This window comes from Anas acuta, chromosome 5 (assembly GCF_963932015.1).
Source record: "Anas acuta chromosome 5, bAnaAcu1.1, whole genome shotgun sequence".
In the NCBI taxonomy this organism is placed as follows: Eukaryota; Metazoa; Chordata; class Aves; order Anseriformes; family Anatidae; genus Anas; species Anas acuta.
Genome location: NC_088983.1, coordinates 996,390 through 1,016,373, shown reverse-complemented (window position 1 = coordinate 1,016,373; position 19,984 = coordinate 996,390). Strand labels below are relative to the sequence as shown.

Genomic DNA, 19,984 nt, shown 5'->3' with positions numbered 1-19,984 from the left:
AAACTGACCAGCAAAATAATCTTTTGATTCCCTTCCACCAGCCCTCCCCTCCCCACAATCAGCTCCTCTGGGTGGTGTTGCATTTGTTGAAATATTTTCCTTTCGTAGCTACACAAGGTAGAAAATGTTAGGCTTGAGGAGTTTGCATGACATAAATAAATCATGCTGTAGGGATGCAACAAACTGCCCGTGTAGGAAACATGGCACACAGATAAGGGAGAGCATTAGGTCTCTGCACACATGGAATAGAAAGTGCAACTTCTTTGCTAAACACTGTGTTTTGGCTACTAATGAAGTGCAAGTTTAGACAGTAGTAGTACCATAATCACAGTAGTACATTAGTAAATGTGATGTGCTTTTAACAGAAGTGATTTGTGTGGTTCCTGAGATAGATGGCATGGTAGGCAATGGGACAGACATGCTCTGTACTAACGCTGCAAATGAAGCAAGTAAGGTATGGATGGTATGCCTAAATCCGTGGGTTTGGGAGGAGTTCCCTACGTGATTGAAATGCTAATTCCACCTCTTAATTTCAGTTTAAAGTAACCTGCAGCTCTGATCATTTTAGTGTGATTGATCCAAATCAGTCTAGCAGAGTTAGCAGGTCGTAATTAGGCTCCATCTAATCTTAACGCAATCTGATGATCACCACCTGCAGGAGGGCTGATGGCCCTTCAAAGGAGGCAGCCCAGGAGGCTCCTGCTCCTTCTAAGTGGGGTGCTGGTAGCTCCTGAGAGCTCCTAGCTGTGTGGTGAGTAAGCACGTTAATGCACAGTGCAGGTAGGTGTTTCAGAAGTGGATGGATTTAAGTTCAGGTTCTTATTTCTATTCATTCTCTCTTTTAGATGCTTAAGAGGATGGCAATGGAGTTGCTGTAGTAGAAGTGTGACTACTTCATTTGCTTTAATGTGGTTTGGAGGGCTAGACTGGAGAAGGAAGCACAGAGGGAAGTGTAAGCACGTGTGAGAATGAGAAGCTGATAGGAATAAAGCCTGTATGCTCTCCTCTTGTAACAGAGCTTGAACACGTGCACGAGTCACCTCCTGATTTAAGGCTGTGATGTGAGACTTACAGAAGAGCCAGGCAGCTTGCAGCAGCAGCTCTCTGTAAGACAGAGGAGGTGGAGATATGCCTCTGTGCTGCATGGGCTTAAACCTGCACCTGCAGGCTTGGAGCTCCCCAACTAGTTCAATGTACTCGTGTGCTGCAGGTAGCTTCCAACCCATGCTTTTCTTGGTCTGAGGATGAGCTGCTTTGTGGGCATGGTGTTAGTGCTGCAGCCCCTGCTCTGTTTCCAGCAGCCTGGTCTCTGGGCCAGGCAGTGGGCATGTAGCTGATGGGCACGGGGCAAAATGGCCATATGGCTCCTGATGTGACAGTGAGCATCACAGGTTGTGGTGTGCTCTGCATACAGCAAATATGTTTCATGACAGTTAATCCTCTAAGGATGACAGCAGAGATAATACACACACACGCACACATATATATATATATATATATATATATATATATAAATACAAATTTCTGCAGAAGCCACTTGGTTGCATGAAGGTGGGAATGTTACTGGTGCTCTCCTCAGGGCTGTGTGGACTCAACCTGTTACTCTTCAAGCTCTTTGAGTCTGTCTTTGGTTCATGTCTATTGTCACTTAAACTGGCTGAAAATATGTGAACTGAGCAGTATTTCCTCTTCTGGTTTAAGTAATCATATCTGCCGTATGAAAACCTATGTGATCAACTGAACTCCTGTGGAATTGCTGGTGTATGTTGATCTATATATGGGTGTTATGTTAGCAGACTGAATAATTTCACAGTTTAAGTACCAATATCCTGGATTTAAACTTGCACTCTGAAGATATTTTTTGTTGCTGCTCTTTTTGTTTTACTCCTTTCTTAATCTGATGCCTTTGGTTCCTGTTATCATTCTTGCTATTGACTTGTTTGCCTCTTTCCAAAGGCAATCAATTGTAAGTGGGAAGGCAGTGAATGTTTGTGCTTCCTCCAGAGAGGTTTTCATTCCGTGTGGGGAGCTTTTTATTTGCAGGGTGCTTTTTCTCTTTAAAATAGCATAATCCTCATTGTACTGATATTGATGTGCTTCTTAATAAGGTTAAAAGTGATACAAGCAAAGCAGTAAGTGCATTGACTCAGCGTAGCTACCTGCCTGAGTTGCTTATGTGTTTAAGTTACTGCTGTTGATGTGGTCTTTAAAAAAAAAAAAAAAAAAACCAACTTTGTCTTGAAGTTAATATTAGGATATTAGGGCTTACTAAAGCTTAAATGCTGTGTAAGAAAGTGTTTTAAAAAATTACACGTTCCAATTCAGCCATTATGAAGCTATTTTGTAATTCAGCAAACTGGTAACATTTTTCATATGTTTGAGGGGCAAAGTTACTACTCTATGCGGCCTTTAGGGATGTGGATGTGTTGCCAGGCTGTCAGTGTAAAAGGAATGAGTAGGCATGAGTATTGCATGTGATGACGATACAATAATCTTGGAAAAGACAAGAGCTATGGGGTCCCTATAGGTGACATCTCAGACTGACAGAATAAACACAGTGCTGCAGTCATAGTCCTAGACCTTGTGTGAGGTGGGTGCTATCCAGATCTGCCATGTGAGGCTGGGAAGATGCAGAAATGGGGGAGGGGGGTTACTGGGAGGGCTGGGGTCTCCTACAGGCTCAGTGGATTTCTCAGCAGGATGAGGTGTAAAGATAAAAACTGGGAAAGCACTAAATTGTGTTTCCTGAGGGTTAGTCTCAAAACAAGAAAAAGGTGGTATCTGGGACCTGGACAAGGGAAGGGGGGAGAGTCTGGTTCGAGAAGCATTTGGCATACAAGGCAGTGGCAGTCATGATACAGGGAGGTGTGGCAGGCAGGAGGAGACTGAGGCCAATATATCCAGGTAGAGGTTAGAAAAAAGAGGATGTCAGAAGAAAATTGTGGTAATTGTCTCCTTTATTGTCTTTTCTTTAAGAGCAACCAAAAAGCAAGGAGCCTGTGAGCAGCCTGTTGCTGCTTTGCAAGCTCCCAGTAGGAAATGGAGATAAACTATGTGCCAAAACAAAGCAAAGAAATTTTCCAGAGCTCAGGGGAGAGCATGTGGTGCCCTCATGCCAAGTGGAGCTCTAAGGCTCACTAAAATAGCCTTCTGGTGTTGTGTTGGTGGTTGAGGTGCTGCTTGCCGGGTTTTGTGAAGGAACCTCTCCAGATCTGCAGTTACAGTCTGGTATCCTCTGGGAAGGATGCGTTGGCATGAATGAGGCAAATCCAGTTTTATCTTTGTTTTGGCTTCTTCAAGACTCACTGAGAGGAAAGGCATTGGTGTGTGTGTCTCTATGCCTTGCAACTTGCCTTCAGGCAAAGGGGCTAACTGATCTTCAGCTGCAGTGGGTATTTCCCTTCTTACAGTTCCTCTATCAGCTTTGTAGTGACTGGCCCTCTTGCTATTACAGTGAGAACAAAACATGCCCTCGTTTTCACCTTTCTTCAACAACAGTTAAGAAGGGTCAAACCAGCCTGGACGAACATTCTTGTGATATGTGCTGTCTGGGAAGAAATGGTCCTAGGAAACTTGCCTTAGGGTGCTTCTCTCTTCCTGAAATTTACTGTGTCCTTTCCAAAAGGAGGATGGAGCTGGCTGTTTAAATGCCCCCGGTCAGCACTCTGATGTTACAGGGTTTTCTTTTGCACAGCTCCAAAAAAGCAAAACCCAGCCTGTGCGCTCCGTGCTGGCACATCTCCCTGCTGCTAGCAGGACGTGCTGCTCTCCTGGGTAGGGAACAGCAAGGAGCTGCAGCCCCTGTTTGCCAGTCGTTGATGGAGGATGTTTTCCTAAGCTGAAGGAAAAAGGCTGCGTGCAGCACTGCAGGAGAGCAGAGATACTGTCCCGAGGACACTATAAATGGGATGATTTGCCCTTCACTTGATTCTGTGCTGCTCTGCTGTGAGGTGGGGACCCATTCCTTGGCTTAGTTTTTAATGTTTTTAGTTTCAAAACAGATTTTTAATCTGATGGTTCTCTCTGTAAAGTGCCAAAAAAGTAAAGGATAGGAGGCTCAGCTAGATTGAATTACAGCAATGATGATGCTACAGCCACTTCGCTTGAACCCTACCACTGCTCCTGGTGAGCTCTGGGGAAAAGCACCAGATCACCTGCCTGTTGGTTAAATGCAGTTCAGAGTGTTTTCTGATGACTTGTTACCATTGTATCTCTGACACAGTAGACTGAGAAGACTAGTATGGGAAAGAAGGAGCAAAGCTGGCACAATGTCTGGATTCTGTCCTCCCAAATTCTGTGAGCTCCCTTTCTCTCCTCCCTTTCCCAGAACACCTGCTGTGAGGTTGGAAGAAGCAATTAACTTATTTCTATTTCCATTGCTAATCTTCATGCTTTGCCAGAGATGTACCTCCTTGTCTGAGTGGTCTGACACTTTTACAGCCTATTTTCTTTCTGTCTGCTCTGATTTCTGATTATTTGACCATAACAAGGAGAGACTGCTCCTCCTCTGAATAGCTCTGGGCCCCTGGTGCTCTGACCATGAATGAATTTCCCTGTTCCTGCCAGTGACTTCTCTGCTCTTATCTAAAACCATCTTCATCAGTATGTTCCTGCGAGTGCCATAACAGAAGGAACCTTTAGATCCATGATCTGATATCTCTGGCCAGCCTCCAGGAGATGTCGATGCTGGAAAATCCTGTAGGGAAGGGAATGTGGTTGCCTGCATTTGGAAGCTTGTTAAATATGTATATAGGCCCTGAAAAATGGGGTAACTTCAACAGAAATGTCCATTTGAGTTTCCCCCTGGGGCTTGCAGACCATAATGAGTGGGGAGTGTTGGGCTGTGCACTGAACCTGGCCTTGAAAGTGGCCTCTTGAAACATCAGCAAGTATCTAGAGCACAGCATGGTCAGGGATGAGACCAGAGAGCTTTTTCTCTATGTACTAACACCACACGTCAGTCTAAGTTCCACAAGAGGATCTGGTAGCAGCATGCCCTGACCTGCTCCTGAGACACTGCTGGGTGCTGCTCTCATCTGAAGCCTAATCAGTCATGCAAGTGTGCAAACTTGTGGGGAAACCACCCCTGAGTGTCCTAGTGAGTTCACACAGGCATAAATGATCTAATCTCCCTGCTAGAGTAATAGCTGTGGCACTAAGGAGATGTGACTCAGCAGGGGGCTAGTGATTAAGAACAAATTAATAGATGGTATGAATAAAACAAGCTGTAAGAGCCTGTTTTCTTTAGCAATTAAGATACACTGGGTGAAAAGTACCACTGGAAATTGCTACTTTTGGCAACTGCCTGACTTCACTGAAAAACTAGATGTTTACATGCCCTGTAAGGGGGAAGCAGGAAGAGAACAGGTAAAAGGAGTGTTTGAGTCCTGTGTTATGCTGGGCAAGACATAAAAGCATAAGAAGTGGAAAACAAATCTTGTATCAGACATCTGATCATCATCAGCCCTACTTCTAGGATCCTTTTGGTAGCCCTCTGGAAATGCTGCTGACCCTTCCCAGGCAGCGGGCACCTGATGCTGTGTGCTGGCTCCTCCCCAGTTCTCAACCCCATCTCTTCCCAAAGTCCTGGCCTCCCATCGCGGCACTGGAGGAGGCAGCCCTGTGCTTGGTGCTGCCAGTGCCGGCTGCACCGGGGGCTGATGCCATTGACAGCACCAGGTGGTACCCGAGTTACCCTGCAGCTCCAGGCTAGTGTCTGTCCCTGGGATTTTGGCAACTCGAAGCAGCCCGAAGGCCATCTGAGCAGCTTTAGTCAGCAGAAAGGCAGCTCCAGACCAGGCTGGATGCCTGCTGCCCTGACACCTGCTGCTTTCTGCAGAGAGCACAGCAAGCCCAGCACGAACCTTCCCTGCTCTGCTGCTGCCTGCTCTGCTAGGGCAGCCTGGGAGCAAAGGCTCCTGTGCTCTTTATTGGGCTCTGCACACCAGCAGGGCATGGGTTATGGATTTTCTGTAGCCAAAATATATCTGAGGGACTGAGAGTGGTGTCTGCAACTGGACAATGATTCTAAATCTGCCCCTGGCCACTGCTCACTGCACAGGAGGAGCAGCACAAATGCCTGCTCATTGACATGTTGGGGGGAGGCTTTGGTTGCTCCATACAGGGACCCGATGGGGATGTGGGGGTGCTCAGCCAGGGGCTGGCCCCAGGCTCCCTGTGGCAGGGCTTCTTACATCGCATGGTGATGTTGTGCTGTCAGGCATTACAGCAAAACCCCTTTCACTCCTGCCCCAGGCAATATTCCCCCATTTAGAGGTGTTTTGGGGTCTTCTTCTTTCTGTTCTGTTTTTTTTTTTTTTTTTTCTTCTTTCCAGGCTGTTCTGTAAATAACCTGTTGTTTTAAAATCATATGGAGCATCTGCAATAGTCAGGTGATCTTAATCTTTTGTATCTGACCTTAACTATCACTCACTGCATGCCTCCAAAGGGTACAGGTCCTTGCACGATTTTGCTCTTAGCTTCCTCCAAACTTGAAACAGGAAAATTTGTAACAACTTTATGGTATCATGTTAATCACTTCTGTCTTCTCACTGGCTTTTGTAAAGCTGTAGTCACTGCACATGATTCAAAAGATGTTAGTTTTATTACTAAACTTATAGGGAAATAGATGTGAAAAATTGCATGTGCTGTTCATGCTGATTTAAGGGCTCCTAAGTGGTGAGATTCTGTCTTGCCATTGCATGAGATGCAGCTGTGTTAGAGCTATAGTAATAGAATGAGTTACCAAGGAGTGCTTTTCCTTTATAGGTTACCTAGCTGATAAAGCTATATAAATCTTCTGACTGAAACACTTGGGCACATCTCATCCTTCATGGGATGTGATCTCCAGTATCCTGCCTTCTGCCAATTCCTCTTTTCTGCCACCAGTGTAAATCTGAATCAGTGCCACTTGGTATACCAGCATTAGCCTGTTTTGGCATGATTTAGCTGGTGTTTCTCTCCTGGGAGGCCAGAGCAGCACCTGGCAGACAGCCTGCTCTCCCTGACCAGCTGGAAGCACGGTGCCTGTGGTGTGCACACCCCGAGTCATGCTGCTCCCCAGAGAGCCTGCTAGTGCCAGGCCTGTTTTGTGCTGGAGTATTAAATATGCTGCAGTGGGCATCAGAAGTCTTTTTATTTTTCTCCCCTCATGCAACCAGTTGCTTCCCAGGATGGAGGAGAGCAGGTTAAGGCTGCTGAGCAGATGTGCCTGACCGAGTGGGATGTGTGTCAGGGGATTAGCAGGGATGTGCTCCCAGGTCTGTGCTGTGAAAGCAGGAGGATTATGTACAAGTGCAGAAATGTCCCCCTGCATCACGGAAACAAATGCGTTCTGAACTGAGTGCTGAGTGACTGTGTGCACTTAGCATGTGAATAAAGTAATTATGCGAGTGCATGATGTGTGGTAGCCAGTAGTATGGGATCGCAGGTTTTTATAAAGGGCAGAAAATGACGGGATTTTTGGCTTCAGGTAGCAGGATGCTGTACTCCATGGCCCTCAGTACAGGTAATATGGATATCTGAGATGTTCCAAATACAGACACCCAAGTAATGGATTTGGTCATGAGTCAGTCTGCTGGAAGTAGGTGGATGCCTCCGGGTCCCTGCTTTGTACGAGAAGCAGTCTGGAGCAGTCAATGCTCACTGGTCAAAGCTAGGAACTGATGCTGGAGCTCTGATCAATACTGGGCAGTAAAAGATGTATCCTAATAAGAAACTCACATGGTGCTGCTCAAAGGTGTTAATTTGATCCTCTTACATGAGGGAATCTGGTTTATATTCTGATTCATATTAAGAAGAAAATCACTTGGTTTGGCGATGCTGATGAGCTGCATCATGAAGGCCTTTGGCAGAAGATATTTTTTTTGCCCCCAGCCCAGGCTAATTTGATTATTGCTGGATAATGCAGGAACTTGAAAATTTCCCACATGTTCTATGATCCAGATTAAAATCGGTTTCTAGTCTGAGAAACCACAACCTGTTCATTTCTAACATTGATAGTCCCAAGTAATAAACTTACTACTGGTGGAAAAAGGGCTCTTTGGGATCTTACACAGACTGCTCATTCTCAATTTCACATGAAGACACTTTCTGTACACATTTATTTTCATTTTAGTGCCTTTAAGAGATTCCTGGTAGGATGTTTGCTGTACAAATAGTGGTTCTCTCTGCACCTCATCATGCAGCAGTGTTCCTTGGTGTGGAGCAGCAGCAGCATGCTGCCCCCAGCTCAGCACCCAGCAGCTCGCCTGCTCTCTCCCTTGCTGTGCAGCACCTGGGTCAGTCCAGCCATCAGCCGTGTGCTGCCCTGCACTTAAACCCAGCACCAACACCTAGGTGAGGGCTTGTTCTCCTACAGGCTTAGGGCCTTGAAAGGGAGGTGTAAGGGTGCTGCACCCATTGACCTGGCAGATAAGTGGGTGGATGACACTGAAGTGGAAGGAGCGATGAGAGGTCAGATCTGGACAGCCCAGAGGGCTGGGCAGTCACCAGCAATATGAGGTTTAACAAAAGCAAGTGCTGGGTTCCTCACCAGGGTTGGGGAAACCCTGCCTGTACGTAGAGGTTGGGGGATGATAGGCTAGAGAGCAGTCCCACAGGAAGGATGTGGGAATTTTGGTTAATGGCAAGCTGAATGTGAGCCAGCAGTTTGCCCTGGCAGCCAAAAGGCCAAGCGTACCCTGGGGTGCATCAAGCACAGCAATTTATTCCTCCAGAGCACTCAATTTTTATTACTGTGAGGTGTCTTACCAGCATGCTTAGTAGCATAAATTATTTGCAGTATTAACCTCTGCTCTGCAGCAGTAAATAGTAAATAGCAGTATCAGTACCCCCCCCCATACCTCCCCAAGAGCTATCATTGTTCATCCTTAAGGATGTTATTGGGAGAAGCAATTCATCTGCAAGGTAGAAAGAGAACCTCCCACCAGGGCAGTGAAGGTGTTACCATTTAACCAGGCAGTTATTGGTGAGCATCTCAGTGCAGCATCTGTCTCCTGGAAAATAGAAAATTATAGGTAGGATTGGTATCCCTGTGATGTGAATCAGTGCTATGCAGGCTTCAGATTAATGCTGTGTACTGGATATCGTGTACTCTATTGCTGTACTGTGTACCAGGCATCACAGCTGCCATAGAATGCAAACACTTCCTCAAGATTGCCACAATAGGGGGGTTAAGCATGGTCTCATCAATAGCTTACCTTGCTGTAAATCAGGACTTCAGTGTATAAGATTTTACTAAACTATTGAAATCTTCAATGGTGCCAAGTATGGAGCTCAGCATTTCTCTGTCAGCTGGTGGCACAGTGTTGTACTTCAGTTGGCCCACTATCATTATTTGGGACTACACCAACCCAAGTATAACCTCTCTGTCTTTTTTGTAAGTGGAAGTAGAGTTGGCAATACCTAACCTCATAGAAGTCATGGCAAGAATTTGGCATTTTTGTGCCTGGAGCATTGTTCTGGGTCACATGTTGGTGTTCCAGACTTCAGTAGTACAGTGAAAGAGTTAAAGGATGGATTTTTTTTTGCAAGACTTCTCAATAACTATATACGCCTTAGGTGTTTTCTAACTTAACATCAGCATCTTTTATTTTAAAAGCACCTTTATGGTGATTACTTCTATATTCCTTAAGTAGTTCTTTGTGTCATATTTTGAGTCTAATGTGTTTAAAAGCAAGTAATCTGAGAGCAGAAGTGAGCTTAGATGCAAGGGAGTGGGTGTCGTTCCCACTCTGTGTGTGAAGCTCCCTGGGACGGCGCCTCTGCCCTGGGTCAGGTCTACCTTGGACCAAGGATTCCTCCTTTCCAGACATGCTCTTCCCAAACATCGAGAAGCAGATCAAGTTTCCCAATCTATCTGCAGCATGCAGTTGGCTTTGAAACTCAGTGGTGTGCTGCCTCCTTCAAAATGCTCCAGCCTTAACTTCCTTGTGATGGCGTTTTTGTGGCATTATTGTTCCTGCCTTAATTTAATCTTCACTTGCTAGTCTTCCTTCTAAAAAGCAGAATGTAAAACTGCATAAGGAGTCTTTGCTGCTTGCATTCATTATCCTTCATTTCTTAAATTGTGGCAGCTCCCACTGTCTCTTCTGTAAGCACTATAAGCATCTGTCAGTGGTACCATTAGAAAAATCCCATTTTCCCCTGGCTTTGTAAGTTAGCTATGTATACCCAGTCTGGATGGAAACTTGCTCGTGTTTTAGCTCCCCTGGAGTGATTGCTTTCTTTTCCTTGTGGATGTTAAAGTAAAGGCATTCCATCATTCTTGAATTTGATTTTTTTTTTTTTTTCCCCTTCTGGTTCTTTAGCTTATCTGCTTCATTGTATGTATTCTGCTCTGTGCTTAGTAATTTTTTTTAGGAAGAGCAATGAGTGTTAGAGGCAACTGTGCTGTTCTGTAGACAGAGTAATTTAACAACAAAAAAACAACCCTTCCCCTACAGATTCACGTCTGACAAATTTCAGTGTCAGTTGGCCTCAATTTTTACAGATTTATGCATTTATTAATCTATTGACTGCAAAAGCTTCACACATTTTCTGAAGGAATGGTTACTTCACCAATTACAGTATTGAGGAAATTACAGCATTGAACAGTAATGGCTAAAATAGTAAAAGACCTTTTAGTGAGACCACTGTGACCTCTGTCATTCTACAAACGGATGGGTGAGAAAAGTGAAACAAAACTAAAAATGGAAATGACTGCAGAAATCAGCTTTTTGCACAGATTTTTGTAGCCAGCTCATGCATGGGGCCCCATGTGGCAGCTCAGCCTCAGCACCCAGCGCTGTGCTGTGGGAGCCCCGCTGCTGCTCTGATGTGACCCACCCTGCAGGGACTGGAGCTGACACCCAGGCACTACCCCGCAGTCAGACCCTTGGGTGCCCTCGCCCTGGTGCCCCTCCAGTGCTGGTCTTTGCCCCCGGGGAGGGCGCAGGGTGCTCTGCAGGACACTGAGTGCTGCTCGGGGTGAGCTGCGTGTGCCCCTGCTCCCCACTGCTCCCTGCCACCCCACTAGGAAGCGAGATGAAGAAGCCTTCATCTCAGGTTATTTCCTGAGTCACTCCTAATGTCTCGCCTCTGCAGCGGACAGGTGCTGAGCCTTTTGGCTCTGAATCTGCCAAAACAAGTGGTTGTTTTTTGGTTTTTGTCTCCTCGGCTTGCAGCACGGGGCTGGCTCCCACACCAGCCTCCTCTGCTGAGTCTCTGTTTCGTGCCTGGGGCTTAAACGTTCTGGGCCAGCTGCTGTAATGTGTGGTCTCGCTAATGTTTCTAATGTAATATTTATAATAACCTGCACAGCAAAGAGAGCCCATGGACCCTAACAGCTGCTGTTTCCCTTCCATTTTTCCTGTCTGCTTGCTTCTGGCAAGGCAAAAAATGGGGAGAAGTGGGAGTCCTGCCAGTGATGCTTCGTCTTGCTGTTCAAAACATGGGTTCACTCTCTGTGCTAATCTGTTTGCTGCAGCCTTCCTAATAGTCTTTATATGGAATTATTATGCACTGGCAAATAACCCAACCTGATGAATGTTGGTATTTAGCAGGGCAAGAATTCAAGCTAAATCGGTTTTGGGAACAAAATCTGTCTCTGCATAATGTCAGGTCTGCCCTGATAATGCAGTTTTGTGTTTTTATTTCGGTGCTGCTCAGCCCTCTGAAGTGCGTCATGCCCGCAGGCAGCGGCTGCTCTGATCACTTCTGCTTCTCTCTAGGTATAGCAGCAGCATTTGTCAGGCACGCAGACAAAATTGGGCTTTCTCTATTCAATATGCAGCTTGCACTGGTAGCTAATGGCTGAAAATAAAGCTATTACAGCTGACCTTATGGACACAGCTTTGTCTCTGCAGCACGGCCAGGACTCAGCCATCTAACTGCAATCCCAAGGAAGCTCCCACTGAAGTAGCCCCGATGAAGTGGCTGAATGATGATGCTATGGAAATGTGTACAGTGCCATCTGAATTGGAAATGCTTCGTGCAACTAAATGAGAACCTTCTTGGGGAGCTCAGCTTCTTCCCAGGGATGCTCTGTATGGGCAGTGGTTGGCACAGGAGGAATTTGGGTTTGTGCACCAAATCCGTGTGTGTGTTGGGGCCTCCAAGGTGCTCATCTGTCTGCCTCTTGCTTCTGAAAACTTTACCTTGAAGGCCTGTACTACAGATAGCAGGGAGAAAAACTGTTAAAGCACATACAGCATTAAGTGATGGCTTCATTTTAAGGTTCATTCATCATTTCCCTTTTAGCTGAAACAGGCCTTTACAGGGAAAACCCTTATTTGATAGTCTTAGATGGTATTAAAATGGTTTCCTATTTCAAGAAGAGATGAACAGCTCCCTGATAAGCTGGTTATTAAATCTGATCCTATTTCCTTGAGGACTGAACAAGACAAATATATTTGTGTGTGTGTGGGGGGGGGATGTAGTTCCTATTACCTTCTCAATCAGGATATGTCTTCACCGGTTTCACCACAAATGGAGGAAGAAGCTTCAGTACTGGTCTGCTGCTGAAAAGCATCAAAGTCACAGCAAACAGCTGTGCTGCAGCAGCTCCATAACTTGGATTTCCTTGAGTGATAGAGAGGAAAGGGAATGAAAGGAGCGAAGACAAATTGAGAAAGTGCCACGCTCATGTGTTCCACCTGAAGCAGAGATGCCGTCCTTGCTGTCACTGGTACCCGTGCACCCCGAGCGATGCTGCCCTGCCCTGCGTGGCTTTGCTGCTCCGTGTTCCTCCTGCTCTGCAGGCACAACAGCAAAACCCATTTCTCTGTTTTTGTCAGCCCTTCTTAGGGTATGCTGCTTCAAGTCTCCTGCCTCTTAACCTCAGCTGGCCATTAAATGTCTGTCTGCAAAGAACCAGGTTAGGTTTCTGTTAGTTTGGCTGGTGGGAGCTATAAATGGCAGCACCTGGAGCTGCTTCCCAGGCTCTGGGCTAGAATGGGTGCCACTGCCTCGTCCCAAGGTGGTGATGTGCAGCAGGTCCTGGGCACCCTCCGTCCCTCCCCAGGGAGAGATGTCAGAGCCTTATTCAGGGTATAAATAATACATCGCTATATCCTTGCTGACATCTTTGAAATCGGGCTGTGGTGTCTGAGGATTTAGCATCCAAATCTGAGCTGAGCCATTGGCATGTAGACAGATTTTCTGCTCAAGAGGAGCAGAGCTAACATGTCCATGCAAATTAGTGGAAACCAGAATTAAAAAGCGATTAAGTTACTTAGGAGCAGAAGTGCTTGTGGAGGTGTTTGCTATACCCCCGGGCTGGTTATGGTGCAGGGCTGCTCACAGCCAGGGAGCCTCATCCACATGGGTGCTGCTGAAAATCAGGGCCTGGCAGTGGATCTCCTGCCTTCAGGTGGCTTCGTCCTTCAAATAATGGTACAAAAGTAACAACAAAAAATATTTCCATGCACATTTGATATATATCCCTCTTAGAAAATATCCCTCTTAGAAAAGTCCCTCTTAGTAAGAGCTACTTAGAAATACGTCTACAGCAGCTTGTTAGAGCAGCTATAAATAATGCAGCAGTGATGCAGAAACGTCTGTAATGTTACTTTATTTACTGGAGGTGCACTTTCTCCCCGAGATACGGAATTTTTCTGTAACTCTTAAATTCCCCAGATGCTGCTGTGTGGACTACAACACAGAGCACATGCTATAGCACAGGTCAAGCTACAGCTCAGCTGATGTGTGGCCTGGGGCTCCTCTGACTGTACACACCATGCTTTTTCTCATAATTATCTTGTCATGATAATTCTCCTTAATTATCTTGCTGTAAAAATTTCAATAGGTGAATTAATGCAGAACAGTCACTGTGCAGCACGGGTAATTCCAACAGCTCTGTTCTGTCAGTGTTTCTGCTGACAGATCAGAATCCCTCTGCTCCCACAAAGAGCACTTCCGTGCTAATTTAATAAGTGCCCAATTTCTTGCGTTCCGTGTTTCTGGAGCACAAAGGAGGCCATAGCACAAGGTGTGAGGTGTGCGTGGCATGGCTGTTACTGCCCTCTGAGAGGGGATGGGAGCAGGCCTGGGAGTGCTGCAGGAGATAGAACTTTGCTACTGCGATGGACCAGAGAAGTTCTGCAAACTTTTGCTGTAATAGTTTACTGCTACTGTGTAAAGTCAGTGATTCAAGGTCTCTTGCATACACTTTTTTTCAGAGGGAAGAAAGTCGGAATGCTTCTTGTCTTATGAAGATTTACAGGAGTTCAGCTGCACGCAGAACAACCCGGGTTTAACAAAACAAAGCGTTCTGACAGCGATATTTGTTGTGTTGGTGGCACAGCGGGAGCTTTAATTTGGTCTCTTCTTCCCAGTTGTGTTCAGAGAGGGAGGGAGAGACCGAGGCTGGGGGTGAAATGCCTTTTTCTGCCTGGCTGCTGAGCACCTTCCCCCTGCCCCGGGGTGCTGTGGCCGCAGGTCCTGCGGCTTCCCCCCCTTCTGTGAGCAGAGCTGCAGCATCCCGCGGTGATGCTAATTCTCTGGGACAGGGGAAAAAAAGACCTGTCTCTTTCTGATCTCGTTAGCTGAGAAGTGAATCTCGGGCTTGTTAGCCGGTGCTGCAGTGCGGTGTGCGTTCCTCCATCAATCAGGAGGCTGCGTTTTGGCACCCTCAACAGAGCCCAGGAACCTTTTAAATACAGGCGACCTACATACGGCCCCACCATGGTCTGAATCAATAACTGTAACCTGTTTTTTTAAAGCTGGCTGATTTAGGTAGGCACAGTCTCATGCACAAACTGTTGGTGAAAGCTATTATGGCCACCTGTAATAGCTGGGGGTATTTTATGGTGGCTGTGTGCAGGCGCTGATGGAGGAACTATCAATTCCTCATGTGCTGCCCCATGCCTTTTTACAGCATCCTTTGCCTTATCTTGCTCTGCAAGTCTTCCAAGCTGCAAGGCTGCCTTCTTGATGCTGTTCTCCAAAGCTGATAAAGCTTTGAGGGTAATGAAGTGCCCTGGTTTCCCCCAGAAACGGGGAGAGGGAAATAAAGCCTTGCAGATGGTCTCAATGCTTAAACAGACTCGTCTCATCCTGGTAAATAAAGGCTGGCTCTCCTGTAAGAGCAGCTGTGTCACACCTGAGCTGTGGTCAGTGCTCTCCCAGGCAGCTGTTTATTGTATCAGACTGCTGAGAGCAGAAATGTCACCCTCCTCTTGGCTTCTTCCAAAACGTGGGGTTTCGGTGCTCCCTCCCCTCCCCAGGGAGAGAACGCTTTCTCTCTGAGTCCCAGACAGCATTAAAAATTCATGGCTCATGGCTTTCTGTTGTAAAGCTGATAGTTATAATGACATTTATTCTGAAGCACAACAGCCCTGGGCTTCTAGGAGGAGAAAAGTTGGGAAAGAATAAGTGGCTGCTGAAAAGTCACTTTGACCCATGCAGAGAAAAAGTAAGGTGTTTATTTATAACAAACATCCAGAGAAAGCTTTAAACCATTTTGAATGATTAGCCTGTGGAAAAACACTGTTTTGATTCGGTTTCACTTGTATCCATGCAGGGACACTTGTTGAGGCTGGATATGGGCACAGGTCTGTGCTCCACTGAAGCTGTGGGTTCCAGTGTGGCACGGATCCTGATATCCATGACTATTGTGTTGATCTCAGGCTCAGTGAAGCCCATCCGATGTGCAGCTGGCAGAGGAGCTCTGGGAGGTGTGCTGTGCTGCTTCTCCAGACTTCATTCCTGTCTTTCTCTAGTGCCGGTTTTGTGCCAACTCTCCTTATACAAGAGGAATTGAATACCACCAGCAGCTGGACCTGTGCGCAGGAGCCCCCTGGGGCAGGAGGAGCTGAGCCCTGCGTGGGTGCAGGAGGAGGCACGGCCCCAGCCACCGTGTGGGTGCCCTGGGCCCTCCCTGCCACCAGCATCCTGCGGTCAGCACTGGTCCTGTGTCCCCTGGGCACACTGCAGCCAAAGCAATACTGCACTACTGACGTGTTTGATGGTCTGTGGTGACAGGTGCTTGACTGACTTATTCTTCACCATGCTCACAAGCAGCAGGTTAAGTATGGAGAACTGAAACTCTGGACAGGTTTGTCGCCTGCAGCGTGGTGATAAAACACAGGGACGTCGTGGGTGACTGCTTCCCGAGGCAGTGGTTTGGTGGTGGTGCTCTTGTGAATGCTGCCCCCGCCCCATTCCTACGTGATATTAATGTCTACTAGCTGCTCAGATGTAAGGTGTCTTGAGATTTGGTCAACTGCTAATAAAAAACAAATCTCTATATAACTTTGCACCCAAAGTGAAAATGGATGCTTTCATTTTCTGGATAGAGGTAATCTCAAGATACAATGCAACCGTTTATCCTATTGTAAATGAGAACGTTACACAAATATTCTCAGCAAAGCAATCTTGAGCAGCTTTTTGTAATTTCTTAGTCCTTGTGTATTCCAGTGGAATTTGCTTCTTAATTTGGAATTGCAGACGGGAATGTCCTGTCCTTCCCTCCTGGGGCTTACTTAGCCAGCTCTGGCAACTGCTCAGGAAAATCTCAGCATTGCTTTCCATTCATTATATGTTATAATGGCCACACAATTATAATAGTGCAACAGTTGCTCATTTTTCAGTTTTTCTTTCATTTTGTGCATGTTGAAACAGCACCAAAAGTCAGTGAGGATGGTTTTTGGACTTGCAGATGTGGCTGTAGGGAGAGGGCACTTGTAGACATCACGTTTGGGTCCTGTAGCATTTACAAATGATGCAGTTTATACTTAACAGGAACACTGCTGATTGCTGATCAGCTAAGGCTGATAACTTAATTAGGAAACTAATCTGTGCGCACTACCTGCGAGGCACAGACCTTGCAGGGGGCCTTGCAGTGCCCAGGGCTGGGTGCATGGTGGGGGGCACAGGGGTGCCCTGAGCAGCTGTGGGGCTGGCATCCCATCCCACCTCTGGTAACTGCCTGCACGTGTAACTTCTTGTTGCTGGAAATCCATTCCCTTCTGCTGGCATGTGCTTATTGAGCGTTTTGTATTGCTTGTCTTCAATCACTGCTAGAGGCTGTAGCTTGAAAAATAGGCTGTTATTAGTGGGTCACCATCCAGGTGGTTTGGGGGGGGATTTTTCTTTCCATTTTTGTGGCTTTGGAAAGTTCCTATATGCTTTTTTCTCCATTTGCCCACACATGAAATGGATATAATACTTACCTGTCTAACAATGTTGTGAAGCTTTTATTTATTTAAAAAGATGGTTTTAATACCTTAGGATCAAGGTACAATTCAGTCCTAAATGCAGTGTTGTATTTCCACCTTCAAGCAGTTTTTCAGCCCTGCTGTTCCTTCAAGCTTACCCTTCCAGTAGAGATGAGCGGGGTGGCAGCAATGAGCAGTGGTCTGTGTCCTGTCCTTGTCCCATCTCTGAAGGTAAGCCTTGGAGCTCCATCTGTTTTCACTTCTATCTTCACTCCTGTCAGTTAGATAGCCAGGACTAACCCCCTTAAAATTAGTCACATTAAAAATGGCAAAGAGTAGATATGAACCAAGAATACCCGAGTAACAGTAAACCAAATTATTTTTTAGTTTCTATAGAGATGTTTGGGCTGGGAAAGTAAGCAGCCATGGCATAAAATGTGCAGGTCGGGGATAAACGATGTTGCTATTACTAAAAACACATTCTGTATCTTGCTTTTTTTTAGAAGGGCTAAAGATCAAAACTTTATGAAGATTTTCTTTTTGTAAATGGGCTAAATAAAAAAGATGTTGTGTTTTTTATAGCAGACTAAGAAAACTAAAAGCAATGGTACTAAAACACTTGACATCTTGATCCTGAGTCATTATCCGTTCATGCCAATGGGAAATTCTTAATTCCTTAAACATCAACCCCACCAACCACGGGGTTCAGGAATATATAGCCACCCCTATTTATACTCTTGATTGTTCGCTAGAAGCAATGGTGGAAAAGCATTTCTTTATTAAAAACAAACAACAACAAAATCATCTACAGTGGTTTCTAAGCAACAAAGTACAGGAAAAAAGCAAGTATTTTCTATTTCCTTTTATGCTCATTTTTAACAATATTAAACAGGCTGGTTTCTCCCAATGCTGGTGAGGACGCAGTGTGCAAATCAGCATTAATTCCTCCTTGCAATCTGCAGCTCCTCAGAGTGTTTGATTAAAAAGACACCAACTTCTCTGGACATTCAAAGCATTAGAGAAAAGTGCTGGAATATGGCTAATTTAGCCTCATGCATTCAACAATAGATCAAGAAAACATTCAGCAAGTCCTGGGAATACAGCTCTGGGTTATTTACAGACTAATCATGAATGAAGCAAGGGAAGCCACTAATGAACAGTGTGCTTAAACTGAGTGGAACAGCACAAAGAGGCAGCAGCCGCTGCCTTTGAGGTAAAAGCCTATAGGTCACGGCTGTTTACAGATTAAGCACCTTCACCATCTTGCTATTGCTCACAGTGCTTATTTGAGAACAGGGAAATCCTTCTGCCAGTGCCAGGATTGGTACATAATCTTGACATCGCTGGATAGACAAAACAGAAGACTTCCAGTCTATTTAAATGAGGGGTTAGATTTAAAGAGCTGGGTAAGATCTGGCTGCCACAATATCCCATTTCAGGGGTGGCTGGTAATGGGGCTGAAGGAAGAGGATAATAGTCGTGTACCTATGGTCCTTCCCCTGTACAGTCTTCTCAGCTCACGGCTCAAGACATGCATTTCACTATTTTTTTCAAAGTAATATGTTGAACCTTTGTCAAACTTCCAGGTTTTCTTTTCCATGCCTTTAATGACTTCAAACACAGCGTTCTTACCCAAAATGCCTGAATCAGGAGCGAGAATGTACCAAGAAACATGCGCTGCTGTTCTCTGTGAATTCCCGCTGCACCCAGGGGCACAGCACAGCCCTCTGCTGCTTCCCGGGGTCCTGCTCATGTGCCGTGTGTGTGCTGTGCCCCCCATGTACTGTGCCCAGGGTCCCACTCACGTGCTGCATGTTGTGCTCCTTGGGGGCTCCAACCAGTGCTGCCTCCTGTGGGTGCTCAGCCAGCGGTGGCTTTTGCTGCTCCTCACTCCACTTGTAGGGTGAGGCACTGCCGTGCACACCTTGCTCATTGCCTTGCAGGTGCCCTCCCATGGATGAGCATTAGTTTTTACTGTGATAACATAAAAGAGAAAACTGACAGTGATGGATTTTCTTGGGAGGGTAACGATGTGATCACATTCATCACGCAGGCAAGGGTCTCCTTCCCTGCCACCTTCCTCGTTTCCAGGGTGCCTGACTGCACTGAGCAGAGCTGGCTGAAGAGCCTTTCTGTGGGGTGGTTTCCTGCTACAATATTTTGCTGCTTTAAAAGTTCATTTGTACAAAACTGAGGAAAATGCCTCATTTCCATTTGCAAGGGCAGGTTTGTCTCTGATGGGGGCCTGGAGCTCAGGGCTGCACATCATGGGCCGGAGAGGAGCTCTGGAGGGCCTTGGCCCAGCTGCCTGCTGAAGCAGAGCCAGCTGTGGAGCTGGACCAGGGCCGCTCCAGTGCAGGATCTCTGAGGGTGGAGACCCCAAAGTCTTTCTCATCCCTGTATATTACCCTTCTCATGATGATTACTTTTTTGTTTACCCTGGGATTTTGCTGTGCTGCTGTCTCTTGCCCTACTCGTGCAATCCTGTAGCCTTGGTCCTGCAAAGTGATCTTCATTGGCTCTGTGGCAATAAAATTTCTTATCTCTGTGTCTCCTACAAGGTATTAACTCACCTGCCCCTCTTAGGTGATGGCTCTGCCATCTATTAACTAGATTAATTTCCCTTCAAAGTGATCCAGATATCCCCCAGCTCTGGCTGTGCAATGCTCTGCTCTGGCAGAGTTCCCAGCTCCCCAGTGCGTGTGTTTTAGGGGCTGCCCACGTGTTACACGGATGGGCGCTTCCTTTGCACTCCCAACCACGTCTGTGCCCCAGCAGCAAACACTTGCTCATCCTGGCTTTTACTCTCTCGCAGTGGGAATGGTGCCCGGACACCGCTTGTCTTT

At 46.3% G+C, this 19,984-nt stretch overlaps 1 long non-coding RNA gene across 4 annotated transcripts in view; it reads left to right on the top strand.

Moving 5' to 3' along the window:
* The first annotated feature begins 587 nt into the window (after positions 1-587).
* Positions 588-19,984, top strand: part of LOC137856627 (uncharacterized) — a 35,732-nt gene continuing 16,335 nt past the window's right edge. For 2 of the 4 annotated variants that reach the window (XR_011096656.1, XR_011096654.1), the window contains exon 1: positions 591-780. This is a non-coding gene — a long non-coding RNA (uncharacterized lncRNA). Of the gene's footprint in view, positions 781-845; positions 953-19,984 lie in introns of all 4 variants that reach the window. The other 2 variants (XR_011096653.1, XR_011096655.1) reach the window with 2 other exon arrangements.